Source organism: Amblyomma maculatum, chromosome 5 (assembly GCF_055883805.1).
Source record: "Amblyomma maculatum isolate TAMU_Amacu chromosome 5, ASM5588380v1, whole genome shotgun sequence".
Taxonomy (NCBI): Eukaryota; Metazoa; Arthropoda; class Arachnida; order Ixodida; family Ixodidae; genus Amblyomma; species Amblyomma maculatum.
In genome coordinates, this window is record NC_139348.1 from 76,669,606 (window position 1) to 76,692,942 (window position 23,337).

Here is a 23,337-nt window from a genome sequence, read left to right on the forward strand (position 1 = left end):
AAATGGCATCGACATGTTTGCCAAGATCAAGGTAAAGTGAATTTTCATGTTTGAATTCAGCCAACGGTCACTGTACTAAAACCTCGTCTAACCTCGTGCGCCTGTTAGAGTAAATTATTAGATTTTAAAAATTACGTGATGTGCTTATAATGATATGTTCCAACATTTAGCACGATTTTGATGTCAGTTATATCGGCCTATAGTTAGACAGAGGCTGTTGTCACCAGATATATTCTTTACTTTTGCTAACTTCCAAGAAACGGGAACTGTAGCAGACATTAAGGCCTTTTTTATATATTACCGCAAGATATTTTTATGACCAAAATGTGTAGCGAACCAAGAGCGCATTAGGAACACCGTCCGGACCTGTGCATTGCTTTGCATTGAAGTTTAGAATACAATTTTAATGCCTGAACTAAATACTTTGATATCACTAATCACGCCAGAAAAACCTATATCGGCAACTGGAGGGAAAAGGTATGGGAAACAAATACGGACTGAAAACACATATAGAACGCATTCGAGGCTGCTTCCGATTCGCTAATGATGTTGTTTCCTATCTTAAAGGAGTTACAAGAAGTATCACTGGGAAGAATGGAAGGCCAAAGTTTTCGGGCCTTAATTTTGTCACCTTACATTTTACTTGTAAACTCTCCTCACCCTCATTTCACTAACTTCGGCCTGCTTCCCAGTCAGCTTTTTTTTTTTGCCTAGCTTTTTTGAAGCTCTTCGGAGTACCTAACACCGCGAGGTGGAAGAAAGAACATCTTCGACTGATATTCTTGACAGTACTGCGGTTGTTTTGCTCCTGCAGTTGAACTCCGTTTCATTGCAATACAGATACAGTAGAACTTGACAAAATATATATCGAGTAGAACATAGTAAATGTTTATTGTCATATAAAGGATATCACTTGAGAATCCCAAACTTAAGTTTTCACAGGATTGTCAATGTCGCTGCGACGCTTTTTTCTCACCTCTCATTTCGTCGGCTTCATGCTCCAAGGCAGAGGATTATTTTCAAAGCCGGGCGGAATCGTACCGTTTGGAAGCTTGTAGCAGTACCAGCCGTGCCCTTCTTTATGATAGCATCCGCAGCCATCTCCACTACACGCAGAGTGGAGCTTATCTTCATTGCACTGCTTGGGAGTAAAATAAACACTGTAATTTGTTTTTCAAATATGACGCGCTGGACCACTGATTATAATTACTCATGAAAAGCTATATGATGACGAGCAACCAAGAAACCTGGGCATGCTTAAGTCCAGATTAGTTAAAAATAAATGTAAAACTTTTATTGGCAGGAGCTACAGCACAACATGTGAGCGTATTTGTACAATAAACATTTAAGAAACACCTGAATAGTTGCTACTATCTGGACAGCGATTTCGAATTGCGTAATAAATGAAATATGACACCATTTCAAAGGATCATTACAGCGCACAATAATGTGGGATTTTATTGCGGTCTAGCAGGGTCTACGCTGTTCCATAGTCAGTAATCATTGCCCCTTGTGCGAGAAACAACTAATGAAAAAGAATAGTGGGGAAGTCAATTCCAGTATTGGAATAAATCAAGACAATATCTAATTTGTTTATCTTCATGTCCTTTGAAATCATCCTAAATACACAACATAACCATTTATTTATTTCTTTTTATTTATACAGAACATCAATCCACTTGGGAATTTACCAGGAAGGGCATTTATTACAGAACATATTGGAGTGAAACGCACTACAGGGCTAAAAATGTTAGATGCAATGCGTAGTCTTAAAAGGCGTTTAAAATGTGAACAAATGGGAATACCGTTCCACACTTTATTACACAGTTGTATACAGAAGATCACTGCCGCCTGGCAAACATAACCACACTGATAGGTTAGGCATGACCCGCATAGCACCACATAACAACAATGATATGGCCGAAAAATACAGCACTAAGCATGGAGTTAGCTATTTTGGTTGACAATTGAAATATTTGATAATGACAGAAGATGACTTTCAACACGTTTTGCAAAAGTATCCAGTGATGTAATATCAGTGATGTGATGATGAAGGTTATTCCACTCTCTTACTGCAAGAGGGAAGAAGGAATAATTCAGGCAGTCAGTGCGGAAAAAGTATTGTTTTAGTGTTTTGGTATGTTTATGTATAGTCGATCTCGACTCTGAGGTCATGATGTAGTTAGTTTTATCAAGATTGAGTTGGTTATGCAGCAATTGATAAAAAAGCTGAAGACATGCAAGTTTGCCTCTATTTTCTAGAGTGAGAATGCCGGATCAAGTAGTAGTTGAGTCGGTGAGTCAGTATTCCTGTACCTGTTGAACATAAACATGACTGCCTTTCTTTGGATGAATTCGGATTTACCAGTGAGATATTTTCGTGCGAGCGAACCAAGCGACAGTCGCATATTCTAGAACCGATCGAAGAACAGCGTTATATATAAGTTGATTTGTTGAAGGTGGGGCTTGACGGGGGTGTCTTCTGAGAAGCAAGAGTCGTTTTACTGCGGAAGTTGTGACATGCGACTATTAGCTGAGATCATCTGATATTATTAAACCGAGGTATTTATAATTGTTACCTCGCGTCAGGAGGGTACTATTCACGATATAGGAATAGGAAGGTTGACTTTTTTTTCTCGTTATTGTGAGAAGAGCACACTTAATAATATTAAGGCTCGTTTTCCAGTCAATACACCACTTGGATACGGCTTCTGCAGCGCGGTTTAGGGCGATATATTCATCGTGAGTATTAATTTCTTGGTAAATTATACAATCATCTGCAAAAAGTTTAATGTTGACATTAACATACGATTGTAGGTCAATAATAAAAATTAGGATAAAATTGTAGCCAGGAGGCTGCCCTGTGGCGCTCCTGATGTTACTCGTTCAATTGTAGAGCACTGATTGTCAATCTCAACATATTGGGACTGATCCGTTAAATAGTCTTTAATCCAGTTAACAACGTGGCTGCTGCCAAGTGTGCATTCCAATTTATTAATAAGTTTTCTGTGTGAAACGCGGTCAAACGCCTTTGAGAAGTAAAAAAAATCTTATCTACTTATTTCTGACGGTCGATGTTCAATGATAGGTCATGAAATAGTTCCAAGAGCAGAGTAACCGTGGAAAGAGCTTACCGAAACCTATGCTTGACTGATGTCAGCATGTTTTGTTGTTTGAGAAATGTGGTTATATGCTTGGTGATGATGTGTTCAAGAAGTTTACATATTGTGCAAGTTAAGGAGATGGGGCTGAATTTAGAGGGTTCACTCTTGCTTCTGGATTTATGCACAGGAATAATTTTGGCGACTTTTTATTCTAGGGGTAAGGCGCTTGTTGATAGTGATTTATAAAATAGTATGAATAAGTATTTGGTGATCCATTCGAAATATCACTTGAGCAATCTGTTTGGTATGTTGTCCAGGCCAGGAGTTTTTTTTTTGTGTCTAGTTTAAGTAAAAGGTTCAATATACCTGATTCACTTATATTTAAAGATGCTAGAGAGAGAATGAAACTGCATCCATGAAATTAGGAGACGCCTGCTTCTGGGAAAGAGAGCCATGGCTAGCCTTGACCACCTAGTAAAGAGCAGACACATTAGACTGTCAACCAAGATCCGTATAACGCGTGCTATGGTATTTCCAGTTGTGATGTATGGATGCGAGAGTTGGACTGTGAAGAAGGCTGACCGCCGAAGAATTCACGCGTTTGAATTGTGGTGCTGGCGGAGACTCTTGAGAGTTCCTTGGACGGCCAGAAGATCAAATCAGTCGATATTGTCGACCATAAACCCTGACTGCTCCTTGGAGGGTCAAATTCTAAAGTTAAAGCTCAGTTACTTTGGTCATCTGATGAGAAGAGAGGAGTCGCTGGAGAAAGATTTTATGTTGGGAAAGGTTGAGGGTCACCGGAAAAGGGGTAGGCAGTGAACGCGATAGTTAGATGGTATCCTCGAGGCGCTGCAGATGAAGGTATGTGATGTTAGGAAGATAGTGAGAGAGCGGAAAGCGTGGCGTGATATGGTCCATAAGGTCACGAAGAGTCGGACACGACTGAACGACTGAACTGAATTGAGAGGTAACCTATCACACGGGACGCGGCCAGAAAGTAAAAATTAAAACACAATGCTGACCACCAAAATATGCAACGGCTTATGCATCTAGAACGGCATAGTCTATTATTAAGGCTATTTAATGCGCAATCTTATTCTAATGGCATCATGAAAAGATGAAAATAGTAGCAAGTAGAGAACAATGAATCTCAAAAAACGCAGTCTGTTTTGCCGTTTTGCACCGTTTTATACACTGTTCGTGTACCTAATATGAACCAACAAAGACTTTGTTTGATAAATGATTCATTCATTATTTTATCTACAATTGATTAGTTAGAAGGCAGTTACTGGCTTTGCCACTCTGCTAGCTGCGTGTGGTGCAGAATGACACAATCGGACACACATTACTGATCCAGATTCTTTGCATATATTAAGAATTCTATTCGTTCTAAAGCGCCAAATCAGCTAGCACTGACAAATAACGATATTCTGAGATGCGCCTCTGATACAAAAGATAAGCAGTGAATCTGTGGTATGTTACTGATTCCTGAAGAATGACATTATGCTTAGAGTGCAATCGGCTACCTACAAGCCAAATGGTTACTTCTGAGAAAAGAAATACAAATCCCAAAATAGCGACGCTACACTCGACACGTTCCTATGCACCTGTAGGGCCTGTTGGGAGGGGCTGGTAACCGGGATATCGCGCGCTTCCCCCCCCCCTCTCCAAGATAAAAACGACGAACACTACAAAAACTGCATTGCAGTAATACGAAAGCATCGATGCTGCTGTTGGTTCCTTTTGGTTGCTTCTAGTTGCGTGATTCACTTCTTGTTTACCCATTTTAGTTTTTGGTACTTTCAAATTGAGCGCCAAGCCTTCCTATGCCTCTTTTCAGCTGCACTTTCGGTTTCTTGAGGGTCACATCCTCTACGTCACAATTTTTCACTTTTATTCTTCGGTACTTCCAAATTGCCGGCCAATCCTTTCCCCTGCCTCTCTCAACTCTACTTCCAGTTGTGTGACATCACATCCTTGACGCCACAGTAGTTCACTCCTTTTTTACCCATTTTAGTCCTTGGTACTTTCAAATTGCGCGCTGCTCCCTTCCTGTGCTCTTTTTCAGCTCTACTTGATGATTTTATTTAAATAATTACTTTTTCGACACAACAATATGTCACCCTCTTAGATTGACACCACTCATTAACCTCTACTACGTCTCTATTACTCACAACTGCTGCGGACGCAATTTTGCTGTCGCGGTCTGCGGACGCAATCTGTGGAAATAAATCTGATAACATAGTGAAGTAATGCTTTCACAATAATAAAGGCGGTGCCTGGTCGTGGCTTGTGCAGTCTCTGCAGGCTGTGTTGTTCTTGCGCCAATCAACAGCAGTCTTCTTAATTCGCTCCTGAGGCGTTAGGCCTTCATCTTGTGACCTAACGACGAGAAATGGTGATCCCACAGCATCCACAGAACAGCCCTCGCGTCCTCAGGACATCTCGTCACTGTAGTGTCATCTTCCATCTTTCTGGCCTCAGAACTTGCAAGTTTTGATCCACCAGAGCTTAGCGCAATTTGGTCTTGCCCGCATCAGCTCGCATATGACACGATACTACCATGTCGCCTCGAGCCTGCCTCGCGAAGTTGGCGGTGATCTCTCCGACGTTATCTCTGCCCCCATGGGTGATACACCATATGCCAAGATGCTAATGCAATTCAGTCTGATCTCGAAAACATTCAAACCTGGTGTGATAAATGGCTTATGTCCTTAAACATTAAGAAATCAGCTCTTCTTACTTTCCATCGAAGAAAGACCCCTACTACCCGGAAATACACTCTTCTTGGTTCCGACATTAACTCTGTAATTACCTGCAGACATCTTGGAATTAATTTATCCGCCAATCTTTCACGGCCCGATCACATAACTACGCCAGGAAATGAAGCTGACTGTGTCCTCAGCGACTTATGCCGCAACCTTTGATTAACCCCTCCCTCTGTAAAAAATAACATACTGCACCTTCGTTCGACCTAATCTTGAATACGCATGCGCTATCAACGACTCCTACCAAGCTAATCACATTAACTTGCTGGAATCTGTTCAGAATCGTGCACCACGTTTTATTTTTTCTAATTACTCATATATGCACAGTTCTTCAAACCTCAAAGGAAAAGCTAGCCTCCCCAACCTTATTCACCGTCGCAAAATCGCCCGCCTCTCCCTCTTCCGTACATTCTATTATGAATCACCTCGCAACTCTGCCATTCTACCAGCACACCACCTCTCCTCTCGCCTCAGCCATGACAAGATGGTACACCCAACTTCAGCCCGACCATCAGCCCATCGTTCCTAATTTTTTGTACGGACACCAAAGGACTGGAATGACCTTCCTGCTGCTGCTGTTAGTCATTGAAATGACGTCCGTTTTAAGTGCTTCATTGAAAAACTCATCTGCCTCACCTAAGGCCCGCCCCTCATGTAAAACCCCTTCACAGGGACTTTTCAGGTATTGAAAAAAAAAACACTGATGTGCACACTTGGGCGCGCCTGCGTCTACCCTGTCAGACGACCAATGTCTGCCGTCATACCAAAACACATTCCTGGGCGTTCCTACCACCTGCCCGTCGTTTCGACAATGTACGTTTCGATGTCGCGTGCTGTCTATCCGTGTTTAGAGGCTACCGTTGTATCCCTACCATGGTCCACTGCTTCACTCGCTGGCTGGCCGGGTGCAGTCCCCAATCATGACATCACCACGAAGACTCTTCCCCGCACCTTCATCTCTGGGTGGGTATCAAAATTTGTTTGTCCTGGCACCGTGACAATCAGCCATGGTCGCCAGTTTGAGTCCTCCCTGTTTGCTTCCCTTAATAATATTCTCGGAGCGAAGCATTTCCGTACCATTGCTTATCACCCGCGTGCCAAAGGCATGAAGAAAAGCCTTCACCGCTAATGGAAGGCCGGCCTAGCAGCTCGCCTCAATTGCGCCACCTTGCTCAACTCATTACCTTTTGTGCTTCTTGGTCTACTGTCCGTCAACCGGGAAGTTACAATGCTCAGTTGCAGAGCTGGTATATTATTGTGCTGTGCGTCTTCCAGACGTCTTTACATCGAAGCAGCTCTCAGCCCAGCCCCAATAATTCCTTTAACGTGTGTTGTACTGCGTTAAAAATCTCCGGCCTACTTCACGCGCCCGTCCCACCCCCATGCCAATTTCATGCACCCTAACCTGGCACTTTGACCAACGTTTTTGTTCGCCGCGATGCTGTACGAGCTCCACTAACAACGGCCTATGACGGTCCTTTCAGTGTTCTCTAACGCACTCCGAAAATCGCTTCCCTCCTACAGAACAGCCGGGCAGAGACCTTCAGCCTAGACCGCCTTAAGCCGGCTTATATGGAGACCGCACTGGACAGTCTCGCATCGCCGTCTGACCTCGTGCTCCAGTGACATCGCCTGCGTCCGTCCGTTTCGACTTCCAGTTTTTTCGGGGGCCGGCCCTCTATAGCCCTCTTAGGTGGCGCCGGGAACCTGGATATCGCGAACCGCCCGGCGAAGAAAATAAAGATGGCGCCTGATAGTGGCTCGCGCCGCCTCTGCAGGCAGTCTTGTTCTGTCTGATGCCAGTAAATAGCAGTCTTGTTCCTTCGCTCATGAGGTGTTAGTTTTGGTTTAGTTTGCTTTGGTGGGGTTTAATGTCCCAAATCGATTCAGGCTGACAGACGCCGTAGTGGAGGACGCTGGAAATTTCATCCGATTGTGGTTCTTTAACGTACACTGACATCGCACAGCCCACGGGCGCCTAAGGTTTGCGCCTCCACCGAAAAGCGGCCGCCAAGGCCGGGATTAGATCCCGTATCCTTGGGAACAATAGTCGAGTTCCGTAACCACTGCGCCACCCCATCGAGGCCTTCACGCCCAGCGCTGTTTCCGGCGACCTTAGGATAACTTAATTGCCATTTTTGCTCTTCCTCCAGTGACACCGCTGTGCGATGACAAGCAGAGAATCAGATCGGGTGCGGCGGATCTCGATTTGTGCACCACCCGAGCTGCAACGCACAGCCGCCACAGTTCGTAATTGGGAACCACCTGCCTATATAGATACTTTATTTTCAGCCGGACCTTTCTGAGTTATGACCGAGGCAGCAGGTAGAAGGCATTTGTCTGCCGCAGTTCCTCAGTGAGCTGGCAGTGCAGAGACAGGTGATGAGCTTTGCTCAAATTTTGCATTATGCAGTAACGATTCGAGGTTTCATGAGACAAACGCTTTGCGGTATCAAGTAACCCTGTAGGTCACTTTCTGGACGCCCTTTTGTTAAGCCTTAATAACACAGGCATTTTTAATGTAGGACTCAGGCAGCCATAATAACTTTGTTGTCCCCAATCTGAGATCACTGCAGGAATGTGTCAACCTGCTGTTGTGGTGAGATAAGCCCACTGGTTGGTGAACCAGTTGCGAATCGGAGTTTAACAGCCGCAATAGAATGGTCTTGAAGCGCATGATGGCGCCCGCTCTCATACATCCATTCATTAGTGTATGGGAGAAAGTTTGTATAGGGATCCCTACTGTTCCTCCGTCAATTTACTCCTCAATTTCAAGCTGCCATTCAACACGTCGAACATAACGCGCACTAATTCTCCTTCACGATCGTTGATCCGTCCCTACTAAGCGGTGATGGCTTGTAGGACAGATGCTTGATGCTGTGTTTTGGCACGGCCGCTCGATGGAAGCGCACTGGGTGCTGCATGCTGTCGCCGTCAATGGGCAGGCGCGTCCTTGGGGAGTTTACAGTTGCGCCCGCTATTTCTGCTGAGGGCGCCACTGTTCGGCGACACGTCGCCGCCGAGGTCGCCGGCTCTGAGAGCGTGGTTTGCTTCCTTTCTGGACGCATTCGCCTCGCGTCTGCGTGGTAAACGCAAACGTTTTTGTGTGCGCGTGTGCAAGCACGTTAACGTTGAGACTGGGTGCGTTTGTTTTTTAAGGCGAAAGCCGTTCTAGGCTCATGAAGCTAAAATATATGCGCAGAAGCTGTGCCTGTTATCTGTGCGTCGCATCTGTGCACTGGTGCGCCAGTCGCAAAAGCGGACGTGCAAGGAGGGAGATTAAGAATGAAAATGATTGATGGTGATAGGTAATCAATAAAAGTTATAAATAGACATTGATAGAGGTAATGACTAATGCCAATGACTAGTAATGGTTAATAATGATTAAACGATTTGTAATGACCAGTATATCAAACTACGATATGTAATGACCGCAATTGATTAGAAATGAGTAAAAGTGCTTAGCGATGTGTGGTAATGACTATAATAGCTAGCCATGACTCATCATTACTGTTAATGACTACGAAATGACCAATATGTGAAACGACGACATGTAATGACCACTTCTGATTCTAAATGAGTAACCTGCTTAGTTATGAGTGATAAGGGCTGCAATGACTACGCAGGCACACTCATCATGACTGAGAAACGACCAATGTATCAAACGACGACTTGAATTGACGAACTGTGGCAAACGATGAGAGGCAAATGATAGGAGAAGGATGAGCTTTCGCCGTCCTCCGCTTAAGAGACATCTAAGAGACCCTCTAATTTTATCTGCTGAGCTCGCTTCAGGCAAAGACAGCAGCGTGGAGTGGAAATGCACTCGCTTCCTCTGAATTAAAACGGCGTTGAGGTTAAAAAGCCCAGATGCTGAAGCATAATGCCCTATTAGCTGCCATTGAATTTGCTACAAGGGACAGCAGATTGGACTCGTTGGTGATTAATTATAGGTTAACCGCGTAAACAACGTGACGGGAACACAGGAGAAGACGGCCCAACCACGCTAGTTGTGGCGTCCTCTTTTCCTGTGTTCCCGCCACGTTGTTTAACCTATTTAGTTACCAGGGAGCTGGCCAGTGAACTAGGATTTTTAACGATGGGTTGTGAAGCAGATGAACCCGATTAGGTAGCACCAGAAGCTTTTCTCGGAGGTTATGTTGCGAGGACATATCAGAAAAAGTTTCGAAGGTTTTTTTTTTTATATAAGCATGCAATTTGTTCTAAATTGTGTCGCGCTAGTCTGAGTGGCCTTTGAAGTAAAAGAGCCTGAGCATACAACATTCGTTTATACTGTTGAGACTGTTTGAGCCGATGCGGTAAAATGAAAAGCCATGTTCCACAGAAAATCCGGCACCCGGTCTGACGGCGGAAAGTCGGAAAAAAACCTTTCTGGTAAGAGGCACTTTAGTTGGTGACATGGCCAAACACTTTTGGCGCAATAAGAACACATGACATGTTCAATGTGGCAGGAGCTGCCAAACCAGAGAGAGTCAATAAGATGTAAGGGTGAAATGGGAATTATCGAAAGCGGGACCCTTAGATACCAAGTCAGGCACACTATACTCCTATAGGGCACGTTTTACAGCTTCGGTAAAGAGGTGCTTTATATACTTATGTGTAGGGTGCTATTTTATATAATGCGGTGGTTTAAGGCTGCATTCTAATGATATGCGACAGAGGCAGCAATTACGGGAATGGTGAATAAGCAGGTAGCAAAGTGCGGGTACTCTAACGAGGCTCCTCAAGGAGACTTAAGAACCCCAAGTTTTGTTTATCACTACCAGGTTGTTGCTTAATTTATGCGATATTTGGTAATGGTTTTGAGGCGACATGTCAGTCGAGCACGAGCCTGTTGCAGGAAATATGAGTCAACTGGACCAGTTACAGGTTAATGAAAACCAAGGACAGTGGAGGCTTGATTGTACCCTGCAATGGAAATAATCAAGCTTTGTCAGCTTACGAGCACCTTCATTAACAGCATGATGAAGTCTGAAGAGGTCCGGCGAAGTAGCAAGCTGTATAAACTTGGTTTCATCATTGTTTTCTCACTGTACACAGTACCTGCAGCTAATCTATAAAAACAATGATCGTGCCCATGCTAAGGCGCTATACAAGATATCGTTAAGTTGCTGCCCCCACTGATAGCGAGCTGGGCTGGAAAGGTCAACTTAACAGTGGAGCAATGTTTATGGCTATGGTATAAACCTCTCTCAAGAAAGGTTTTCCGTCTGCGATTGGCAATTTTCTGCCTTCTTTTGTGTGGCCAATAAAAAAGCGTACTCGGCTGCTCGCTGAATCTCGGCTGCAGTTGCGCTCTGACGCGTGAACATTCTTGTGATCGCAACTAAGATTTTCACAACAGCAACACTCGATGCGCGTTCTTCCATTGAAAATTACGAATCAGCAAAATTTTATGGGTTTGCGAGCAGCCAATAAAAATAGAAATAAAAATTTTCGGCGCATTTACGTAGCACCTTGAGGCAGACCGACTTTATGAAGCGCGCTTAGTTCGGTCATGCAAAATGCGGAAAGCCATGACGGATAGCGTTCTGGCGTACAAAGTTTAGGGTCTCCAATTGAGTCAAAGATCCCAGGTTATCATCTAGATTTAACCCAATAAACATCTTCATATTTCCACCATAACATTTATCACAATGAGATAGAAAGGTTTGTTACATGTCGCATTTTCACAGAGGTTGCTCATAGTAGTACATTTTTTAATTGGACAGCGCTGGCAGCTTAGAACAGGTTGACATCAATTTGTGTATAAAAGCTGTATGCAGGAATGAGTAAATGGTATGAAAATGACACACGGAATTCACGACATAGTTAAGTGGTTATGCATTAGGCTACCATGGCAGCTGAACAGCTTCGAATTGTTCACAACTTGGTCACATTTTAATGTGACGAAGAACTGGATCCGAATGCAACATCACGGTAATGCGAGCTCTCCAATCGAGTGGCCTTGAACCACCGTCACTATAAGTTTCTCGGGTACACTCCAGTATACATCTTTGCCGAGCAAGCGCTAAGTGCTGACATGGTCACACTAGACATGACAGTATATACTAATTCTTGTTGCCAAATTGTGTGAAGCGGAGCTCTTATGTCCTTAAAATAAAAGGCTTCCACCACGCCGACGCCTCCCTCAAAGCGCAGCCAGGCGCAGCTCTCCGCGCGCGGCTGTCCGCGAACGGTGGCGCCGTGGCGGTGGCGACTGGAAGTAGGCGCCTCCCGCCGGTTTCGGGCGACGTACCAGGCCGCACCTAGTGCGCTTCCATCGAGCGGCCGTGGTTTTGGCCGTTCCATGATGTCTAATTCATGATCACATCCTCCACACTGGCTTCCTTCGCTTTGCGTGGTCCCTAATAGAACACTTTAGTCCTTTTAGAAATACTGGCACCGGAGCAGCCGTACGCTTCCCATAAGGACAGTGTAACTTGAGAATGTAGCGTTCTTTGATGGATACAAATAAAGCTAGGAAATAAAAATAGAGCTGTGATGACACCAGATAGAAAAACGTCTTCCTCTATCAGAGCTGGAAACTATTTTAATGCCACGCTGTCTCAGTGCTAAACGTGAGCCATCCTCGGCGCACTAAATGTAGGATGCGGGTCAGAAATTTGGAACAGAGGCGAAAAGGAAATCATCCGTGTGCTATGCGATGTCAATGGACGTTAAAAATCCTCAGGGTATAGAAACTTTCGCAGTCCACCACTACAGCATGTCTCATAGCCTCAGTCGCGTTGAGACGTCAAAGGCTGAAAAAATCAAATCAGTAAAGCTTTAGACACACATTATGCATACCTAGTGGTCTCACGCGTCAGCTTTGAAATGTAGTCAAGAATAAAGGATCACTTCATAGCTTAGTTTATTTAGACGAGGAATTATTGCGTAGAAGCCAAAATGGCGGCGCAAAGGCTTTTCCACTCAGCTTGCGATGGCGATTCAGAGTCGAGTTCCAGACTGGGTTCCCCGGTCTACCTGCTAGACCGCGTCGCTTTACGTTGTGGCTTCGATCCTCACCGCAACACAAGTATCTGACGTGCAGTAAGACCAAGCGTCAAACATTCTCTGCGCGCTGAAAGTAGACCCCACTTTGAACTTGTCTTCATGCGTGATTTGAGGCAGCTTTAGTATGTACGTGCGGTGGGTTCTTTGCCATACGAAAAGTATAGGGTTTCTGATTGTCTCCTGCATGGAGGTGTTATAATCGAAGACCATTCGTGATGGAATTGTCTCGTTTTAAGGTTTTAAGTTGTCTGCGTACGTATAAAGAAAATGTTCTCGTTCGTGTTTTGCGTGATGGTCTCCGTTTGGTAAAAAGTTGTCTCCAGGGGCTTCGCTCACTGTACCTAAAGGTCGATTTTCAGCTCCGCCGTAAACAGTGTTCCCCGGCTTCTAATGTGTACGTCAGGATCTCATCGATGTGTTGACTTTCGCCAGCTGCCAGGTAGTGCCCTTCAAGCCTTTTTTGGCTCTGGCTGGCCTCAATGTGTATTTGTGTAAAGAAAATAAAGTATAATATTGTTATAGACGAAAATGTTTTCAGTTTCCCCAGCCGTACCACTTTGCATTGCATAACTCTTGCTTCGATGTAGTTAAGCAATCGGTCGCCACTATTGCTGCCGAATGTCAATGTAAAGTAGGAGCCAAATGATCTCCTTACGATCTGGTTGAGTGGCCTCGTTGGCGGTTAAAGGGACTGTTTAAACTGCTGCAAGGTTTGTCGGTAGTAGTTTAGGTCATCACAGTCTGGCCAACTCTTTACATATTGTGCGGTATCCATCGAAAGGCTCCGAGGGCCCAATAAATATGCTCTCAATACAGCAGAGTGTACGCGTAAAACATTATTTGTGTACATATATACTGTACGAAAGTCATCTGCTATGCAAATTCTTAATCGCATGCCAAGTATGGCAGAAAGGGAAGTAAACTTTTGACCATATATCTAGGAATACATTCTGCTTAGGGTTGCTGACGGTATACTCATGGACAAAAACCCGGTGAGCTTGAAAGGCCATCTGCATTGTTCAGCGCAGACCGCCACAATACGAGTTGCAGCAGAGCGTGTTACCTGCATTAAAGTATCCTAATATTGTTATGAGTCTGGAAACTATTACAGTTTTAAATTTCTTCTGTTGATTAAACCATGCAAAGTACAAAGAACACATGTTGCAGTGATTCATTGAACCAACACGAAATGACTCACTAAAAACAAACTTTAATAGATTTTGTATCAAAATTCAGCACCCATTGTATGTATCGCGAACGATATCAAAAATGTCTCGTTTCCTAAGCATCACTAGAATGCGTTGTTAATGTTTGCTGGGTGTCTCCATTAGCCAGGCGTTTGGTAAGCAGTAGGACTTCTCTGCTTGTACCTAAAGGTCGAATTTCAACTCCGCCGTAAACGTTGTTCTCCGGCCCCTAAAGTGGATGTCAGGAGTTTTCGCCACCCAGGCGAAAAGAAAACTGCAAAAAATTTGGACTGTTGCAAAAGAGCGCATGTGCTGCTTTTAGTCAGGAGCCAGTAGCGACAATATAATCTTATGCAGCGAAATCACAATGTTTGTATTTACCGCAGCACAAAATGAATGCAGACTCCAAAAAAATACTTTGCTAATAAATCCATAACCTCAACATGCATTACAAAGCTCATAAAATCTGAAGACAGAAAAAAAAATACTCGTCATTTTGTGTTTTTGGCATAGTTATGTTGTTTTTATGCCCGTGAAATCTTCAGTAGGGGCCATGATGTGCAGAAAAGTTAGACTATGTTGTCACTTGGCCACACTCAAATAGCTCATTGTTGGCCTACATTGGGTGTTATCGAAGGTGTGTCGAAACGGTAGGTAGGAAAGACGTCATTCAAGACCAAAAGCGAAACATTCGATGTTAGAGCTCTCACACAACAAACACCTATCTTAAACGAACTACTAGTAAAGTTTCGCTGATATCAACCGTTAATATCTTCGTCTTGCTCAGGCTAATGAAGACAACAAGCAAACATTAACAACGCATTTTAGTGATGCTTAGTAACGAGATATTTTCCCTGTGATTCGCGAGGCATACAATGGTGCTGAATTTTGATAGAAAGCCTATTAAAGTCTGTTCCTCGTGAAGAATATTGTGTTCTTCATTGAATCACTTCAAAAAAAAAAAAGCCCTAAAGGTCGGGCACATTTTGTAGGGATGGCAATATTTTTTCTGCAGTTATTATTGGCGCAGAACTTAGGATAACGCCTTCGTCTCTCCCCGAATTTGAAAGAAAACAAATCTCGAATTACTCACAGTTCCGTAACAGCCACTGTAAGGAGATTTAGCTTCTGGTGAACATGGCCTAGAAAGAATTAAAGGAAAGCGAATGTAACTTGCCATATTATTCACTTCTCTTCCACAGCGAACGCTACAAGTAAAGCTCTGAAGGCGAGCTCCCCATGGCAGCCTCTGCAGCTTGAAAAGAAGTGAACATGAGGAAATCGGATGACAGAAGCAATTTGAAACGAAGGCTTATTCGAAAAACTTATCATCATTACACGGACAATGCCAAATGCAGGATGATGGTGTCTCTCATACTCCTCCATTTATCTGGTACTGCCATAAATGCATGCATTATACTCATGCAGCATGTTTCACTTCATTCGGCCACATAACTTTCTGCCTCTCTCTGGCACGCGCTCCTTGCAGTGGAATATAATTTGTTACCCTAAGTGACGACCGGTTATCCTCTCTTCACACATTTCCTGCCCATGCCCATATCTTCTTCATTTCCACTTTAATTACATTAACAAAAACTCTTTCTCTGAGCCACTCTGCAGCTTCCCATCTCCTAAAGGTTACACCTACCATTTTCCGTTCCATATCTCTCTGCGTTGTCATCTACTTAAGTAGGACCCTTTCCTTTAGCCTCCGCATGTCATCCCCACAGATGAGTACCATTATGTTGCAACTGTTACATCGTCTTGAGTGATACCGGTAAGCTGCTAGACATAATCGGCGAGCATCTGCCAAATGCGCTCCTCCCCAAACTTATGGCGCATTCGGTTGGTGGGATGAGAGCAGAGGCGCCGTGCAGTACAGAGCAGTGCAGGAGCACGCCGAGCGAGGTTGTAACTGCTCTCCCACGCGAACGCTCTCTGCGTGTCGAGAGCAGAGCGCCACGACCATGTGACAGCACTCCTCTCCCCAGCATTCTCTGCCTGCCCGCCGCGGCGGCAGTTGCAACTTGAGGAGAGGCACACGCTCCGTGTAGAACCGCTTGTTTTGTGTGTCTTTGTTCTCACAGCGCGGCGATCTGCCTCCTTTGGCCCTTTAGACGCCAGCAGTGACTCTCAAACATGCATACAGCACCTGAGCAATGCTTTCTACTCGCCGCGTACCGATGCTTTGAAGCCGCCATTTTGAACGTCGATGACTCGAGAGAGAAAAAAAAGATGGCGCGGATATGACGCTTTATGCCATGTGACTTCCTCTACTCTAGCTTTAGACGAGAGAGCAGCCGGGAGTGCACTGGGGTTCTCTGAGCGCAGAAAAAGCCCCCCTGCTCGACCATTAGAAGCCAGTGATTCTACTCCTGCTCTCCCATTGAAGGGTGCCCTCTTGTCTGAGAGCAACTTTAAGTGCTCTCGAGTGCGCGTGCTCTCCCACTCATGTTCGCCATTTTTCTTCTTCAACTTTTTTCACTTTGGTCGTCCGGATGCCAGGATACTACTTTCCTGAGTTTACATATACGCCTATCATTCCCATTGTTTCGTTACCTGTTGTAAACACCTGTCCCTTTCCGAAGCTGATGAACTATACCTATAATTATCTGGACAATAAATTTTAGCTTACTTTTCTGCTTTTCCTGTTTAGGTCATAAAAAGTATTTGCAATTCGTCCTCTCAGATACTTAGTAAGGCAATATCATCATCAAATCACATTAAACTGATGTATTCTCTATGGACCATTTTACCTAACTGCTCCCATTGCAACAATCTAAACATTTCTTTTAGGCAAACGGTGAACAGCGCTGGGGAGATTGTGTCTCCTTGCTTAAAATCTTCCTTTCGAGAAAGTTATAATTCTTTCTTTATATAGAACTATGGTTGCTGTGCAGCCATTTTTACATATGGCTCATCTACACCCTGATTTTGCAATGTGTGCACAACTGCTCAATTTTCAACAGAATGAAATGTTTTCTCGTAACCCAGAAATATTATTTGAAACGGCTGGTAATATTTCGAGCATTTTTCTGTCACGTGGTTAATAATATGGATATGGTAGAATTAGAGAATCCTTTCCTGAAACCTGATTTCCGTAAACATGTCATATAAACAAGCAATAACATTGTTACATATATGACCTGCGCGTTGCTGGATGTTGAAGAAGAGGACGATTAACAGTAGTGCCGCGAAAGGAAGACGAAGCTGAAGAAACCGTTGAGACTTGCCTGAACACTTGCTCTACTGTGCTGTGGACGCTTGCCCTTCACCTGCTGTGGTTTCTGTGCTAGCTTTCTGCCGCGTATCATCTTGGTGGAGGTGACCAAAGATCCCCGTGCGCACAGATTACCCCTTGCGCTCTCAAAACCTGGATTTGCGCAGTGGCCGTCATCTACCTGGGCTTTCAACGACGTCAACAACTACCACTATGACATCCGAGGCAGCCCCTACCACCGCGGCAACTTCGGCTCAGCCAGTCGTGCTCACAAAAATCCGCCACCCTCCCCTATTTAATGGCGAAGACAAGACAGACGTGGAAGATTGGCTAGATGAGTACGAGCGTTGCAGCAAGAACAACCACTGGGACGCGACCATTATGCTGGCCAACATCAATTTCTATTTGGCGGGAACAGCTCGCACGTGGTTCCAAAATCACGAACAAGAGCTGGTGACGTGGGCAATCTGTAAGCAAAAGCTTAAGGACCTGTTCGGGAAGCCCATTGGTCGAGCTGTCGCAGCAAAAACAGAACTTTCATCTCGCATCCAATCCTCTACGGAGTCCTACCTTGCGTATATTCAAGACGTGCTTGCGTTGTGTCGCAAGGTCAACTGCTCAATGACGGAAAATGACAAGGTACGCCATATCCTCAAGGGCATTGCGGATGATGCGTTCAACATCCTGTTCTGCATGAATTGCTCCACCGTCGACTCAGTGCTTCAAGTCTGTGGAAAATTCGAGCAGGCTAAACAACGACGCCTCGTACATCACATCGCTTTGAGCGCCTTCCAAACACCGCAGCTACATCATCCTGCGATGATCTGGCCCCTTTGCAACAACCTTCCCATCCCACGAACATGACTCGTTCGCCGAGCTTCTGCTCGCTGGCGCCGAGCTTCTGCTTGTAGTCCCCGAACACCTGCGCGCCACCGTTCTACAGCAACTGCACGACGTGCTCACTGCGGGTCATCTTGGTCTATATCGCACGTACGACAGCGTCCGCCGCCGTTTCTTTTGGCCGGGCCTCTATCGCTCTGTTCGTCGTTACGTGGCTTCTTGTGACCGGTGTCAGCGACGGAAAAAGCCATCGGTGGTGCCTGCTGGATACCTACAGCCGATCGACATTCCAGTAGACCCGTTTTCCCGAGTGGGCCTTGATCTCCTCGGGCCTTTCCCACTCTCTTCGTCGGGGAATAAATGGATTGCGGTGGCCACGGATTATACTACGCGCTACGCTGTCACCCGAGCGATACCTACCAGCTGTGCAACTGACGTGGCTGCGTTTCTTCTCCACGACGTCATCCTGCTCCATGGGGCTCCACGCCAGCTGCTCACTGACCATGGCCGTTACTTTCTTGCTCGGGTAGTCGACGAAATTCTCCGGTTCTGTACATTAAGCACTATTTCACAACTGCTTACCATCCACAAACGAACGGCCTCACCGAACGCCTCAACCGCACGCTCACGGACATGTTGTAAATGTATGTATCGGATGATCACCGTGACTGGGATGTTACTTTGCTGTTTGTAACGTTCGCATATAATTCCTCCCGTCACGACACAATGGGCTACTCCCCCTTCTATCTCCTATACGGCCGCAACCCTCCCCTTCCGTTTGACAGCGTACTGCCTCCCACCGTAAATGCCAGCTCCTATGTTCGTGATGCCATATCTCGAGCTGACGCCGCCCGGGTTATTGCTCGGCGCCGATTAGCTTCCTCCCAAAATTCCCAGAAACGCCACCATGATTCTCGTCACCGCAACGTCCACTACTCTCCGGGTTCTCTCGTCTTGCTCTGGACTCCCGCTCGTAGAGTTGGGCTGTGTGAGAAGCTCATGCCACGCTACGCAGGACCTAACGTGTCTTACGGCCAGTCACTCCTGTGACATATGAGATCACCCCTGTGCATCCGCCGCAACAGTCCGCTATGCCACGTACCGAGATCGTTCATGTCGCCCGAATGAAGCCGTACTATACCTGCAGTAGTTCAACATAATGCGCACCGAGACTGTGCTTTTCGTGGGGGGGGGGGTAATGTTACATATATGACCTGCGCGTTGCTGGATGTTGAAGAAGAGGACGATTAACAGTAGTGCCGCGAAAGGAAGACGAAGCTGAAGAAACCGTTGAGACTTGCCTTTTACACTTGCTCTACTGTGCTGTGGACGCTTGCCCTTCACCTGCTGTGGTTTCTGTGCTAGCATTCTGCCCCGTATCAATATATTGGATAAAGGTCGTAAATAAAAGCGTCTTGATGCGACTTCAAGGTATATTGAAAGAGGGTTGCACAAGGCAAGGGCCTGCATTCTATGCTATAATAAATGCATCCAATATTGCATAGACGGTTTAATTATGTACTTGAATGAGAAGCATAGCTCAATAAATAAACCGGGTGTAGCGGGACTGTAGCCGCATTTTAAGGCAAGTGAATTGAACTTTAACACTGTCCATCAAAAATCACTATCGATAAGTTCCTGTACAGGAACTTTATTGTTTAAAACAATCTTTGCCAAAGGTATTTTCCGAATTAAGGAAGCGTTGACAGCAATTTAAAAAAAATATCTGAAGTAGGAGCAATATTATAAAATCTTTAGTGATAACGATGATTTCCGCCAATGTGAAATATTACAGGTCATGGAAAATTTAGAAAAATTCAGAAAATGTGAATTTAAATAAATGCTCTTATCGGAAGAAAACGGACCGCCGCAATACGTTATGACAATCAACCATCGCCAATCAGCGCGTTTCACTGCGCTCTTTTTCAGCTTTAAGAAAATTTTCGGAAATGGCCCAACCTGTTCGCGCTGAACCAGAAGCTGTTGGAATCACCATGTAATTCTTCTTAACCAAATTGCTCGAAGTGCCCATTAGATGATGCTGCCCAACACTCAGAAAATAAATCACAATAAATATTTTGTTACCAGGAGAAAAATATCAGTTCTTCACGGGTCTGATAGAATTTCCTTCAAATTATTCCAGATAGAATTGGGTACGATACACACAATTGCTGGCAGTAGATAGCACATTCCAAAAACAATGCTTTTAATACAAATATTCCGTGCGAATACTAAAACAAAACACCTCAGAAGCAAACAATTAGTTGCATGAGAGTAGACGTTTTTGTTTTACAAGATAATGCTTTTTGATGAAAAGTATCAAAATAAATTCTAGAGCAAACAAAATGTTTTATATGTTTCATAAAACTCGGCAGCAAAATCTGAAAATTTTAACTCAAATGCTTTCTAAGAAACACATGTTTTCCTCATACAACCTAAAAAAGACTAATTTTGCCTTGGATTTGAAGTAAGTTGTACTCACCAAGAAATAAACATATAGGAGTACAATTTTTTTTCTTAAGCCTATGTTGATAACAATACTTCAAACCTTTCCCAGTTTAAACTACGCTGGCTCTAAGGACGCCGCAAAAATTACAAACCAAACCTATAGCCGTCGTGACGAATCTTGATATAAAAATGAGAAACAAACAGCGATGATAACGAATAAAATATACAGATAAGGTTTCTACCCTCAAGAGTATCCACAAAGCATTGAATGGCTGTGCTGCCGTCAAAACGTGACAGGAGAACGCGCAAGCTTCCACGATGTACAGAAGCGAGAGCGAACCTGCCATTTCTGGTTAGCGGAGCCACCGCGGATGGTGGATGATTAACCACATAGCTCATAGATTTATTGCTTTGAAGCATCCTTAAATAGCAACAGGGCGACTAAAGTTCGAAAAATTGAGCAATAATCCTCATGCATCTGACATTTCAGATGCTCATATGCCTGGGCTCTATGAAGCATATCGCGGTGCAGCGAGAAAGTTCGACGGATCGAGCATGTCCGAAAAATCGGGAAAAGAAATTTTCGGTCCGTGGCAGTAAGCATATTTGATAGGCATATAGCAATCAGAACTACCCAGGTGAAAATAGTTTGACGAAATTTTCGTCTTTCACGAACCTTATACTGACGTTCCGGAGCAGCTAGGCGGCATGGTAGGGAGTGTCAATGTGAGGTCAACGCCCGGAGTTACACTCGGTCAAAATAAAATCTATCTTTGCGATGATGGCAGACTGTCTCTCCATTTATTGCCGATGCACTACAGCTGAGAAAAATATCATGCATTGCATATTTCTGTCGAGTGAATTAGCTCCAAGAAATAACAAAGAAAGGAGAAACACAGACCGGAAATTACGTCCATGCAGACGCCATTCTGCGCTGTTGCTGCGATTATCAAAATTGCAATCAAAAATCTAGAATTCAAACTCGTCTGTCGAACTCCTGCTGTACACAGCATCCAACAACTCTGCTCCAGTGGCAACAAATTCACCTGGCATAGTTTTTGACGAGCTAGCGCTTTTTCCGTGGTGGGCACCACGCTGGGAGCGTCCCACGTCAGAACCTGAACTAAAACGTATAGTCTCTGAAATACAATCTAGATTGCACAACAAGTTTATTACGGCACTGGTGGCGTGAAATTTGAAATTCGAGGTTTCCAAACCCCAGTGATCGAATCACAGTGGCGTGGTAACGAAAGAGTAAAAAGACAAGTAAAGAAGACGAGGTTAAAACTACCATATTGAATTGCAGGGACGCCGGGCCTGAAACTATATTGAAAATGAAAGAACAGACTAAGAAGTAAATGTCATATTACGACTTAAAAGGCAGTATCATTATATTGGAAGCTAGATAAGGATATCTTTGATCGCGAAGCTAAATCAGGAATAAACAGAGAAATATGTTGAGCAGGCTTTAGCAAAGGTTTTCAACTAGATATGGCATCAATTTTATCGGAATGGTGGGAACAGAAATTGTCTTGCGCCTAGAAGCTGTAACATCTTTAGGTTGCCCGCAAAAAAGCCAGGCACAGGTGCAGTTGGCAATGCAGCAGAAGAAAGCGTAATAAGAAATCATGAACCCCCATAAATGGGAACGAGAAGGTCAAGAAAGAATATTACAAAAACAGATTTAAGGGTAGGATAATTTATATAAACATAAATGGAGGGCAGAGTAAAAAGAGAGCATAATAGGCAATGAGCAGCTGTTAAAAGACGACGAAATCGGTGTGTACGCTCTGTGCGAGGCACATCTCAGGGATTCAGATTCATCATTCATTGACGGCTACATCTAGAAAGAGCGCGACAAAACAACGATGGAATGGAGGGAGGAGGGGTAGCATGTTCATAAACCCTAGAACACATTTGCATGGGCATAGAGGTAACCTATGGCAGAGAGGATAACCGATGGTCGCTTAAGGTAACAAACTGGATTTCAAGTGAAGGAAAGTGTAGCAGGGGGCGGCAGAAAGTTAGGTGGGAGGATGAGGTTAAAAAGTTTGCAGGGGTCAAGTGGATGCAGCTAGCCTAGAACCGGGTTAATTGGAGAAATTTGGTAGAGGCTTTCACCTTGCGATGGATATAGTCAAGTTGCTGCTGCGGATTATGATGATGATGATTATGAAACTCATCTTGCGAAGAAGTATGTGGGCATCAGGAGTAATTGCCGGTAAAGCGACACGGCTACAGGTGGTTTATTTAGGGACAGGACACAAATGCAGGTACCGAAAAGTAGGATCTCGTTAAGTGTCTCAGTGATGATATAATGAAAATTGGAAATGATGCCGCTATTATTCCATGGGGGGCCTTTTTCGGGTGCACCATGATTTTGACTATATGCACTGATTGTAACGGGAAGTTAATGCTACACTTCCGTTAGCGACACAACCTATTTATTGTAAAAAGCGAAAATAAATGAAAGGGTATATCACATAACGAATTTCGGAACAGGCAGACGACCATTGATTACTGCCTAATGTCACAATGAATTTAGGGCAAGCTCACAAAGACGGAAATAGATGAAAAAGGGAGTATAGTCTTGGAAATAGTAATTTTATTTATTTATTTATTTACAGACATACTGCGGACCGTAGTTAGGTCCAAGCAGGTAGGGCACTATACATAGAGGAGAAACAACTAGATAAAATTATACAAAACGAAGCAATATACAGAATAAACGCACTTGCAATATTGAGTTT

At 44.3% G+C, this 23,337-nt stretch overlaps 1 long non-coding RNA gene across 2 annotated transcripts in view; it reads right to left on the reverse strand.

The window, feature by feature from the left end:
• Nucleotides 1–867: 867 nt before the first annotated feature.
• LOC146188531 (uncharacterized) overlaps nucleotides 868–23,337 on the reverse strand; it is a 44,752-nt gene continuing 22,282 nt past the window's right edge. The window contains exons 3-4 of one of the 2 annotated variants that reach the window (XR_014707542.1): nucleotides 15,173–15,221; nucleotides 868–1,138 (exon numbers count right to left, since the gene is read on the reverse strand). This is a non-coding gene — a long non-coding RNA (uncharacterized LOC146188531). Of the gene's footprint in view, nucleotides 1,142–15,172; nucleotides 15,222–23,337 lie in introns of both variants that reach the window. The other variant, XR_014707541.1, reaches the window with a different exon arrangement.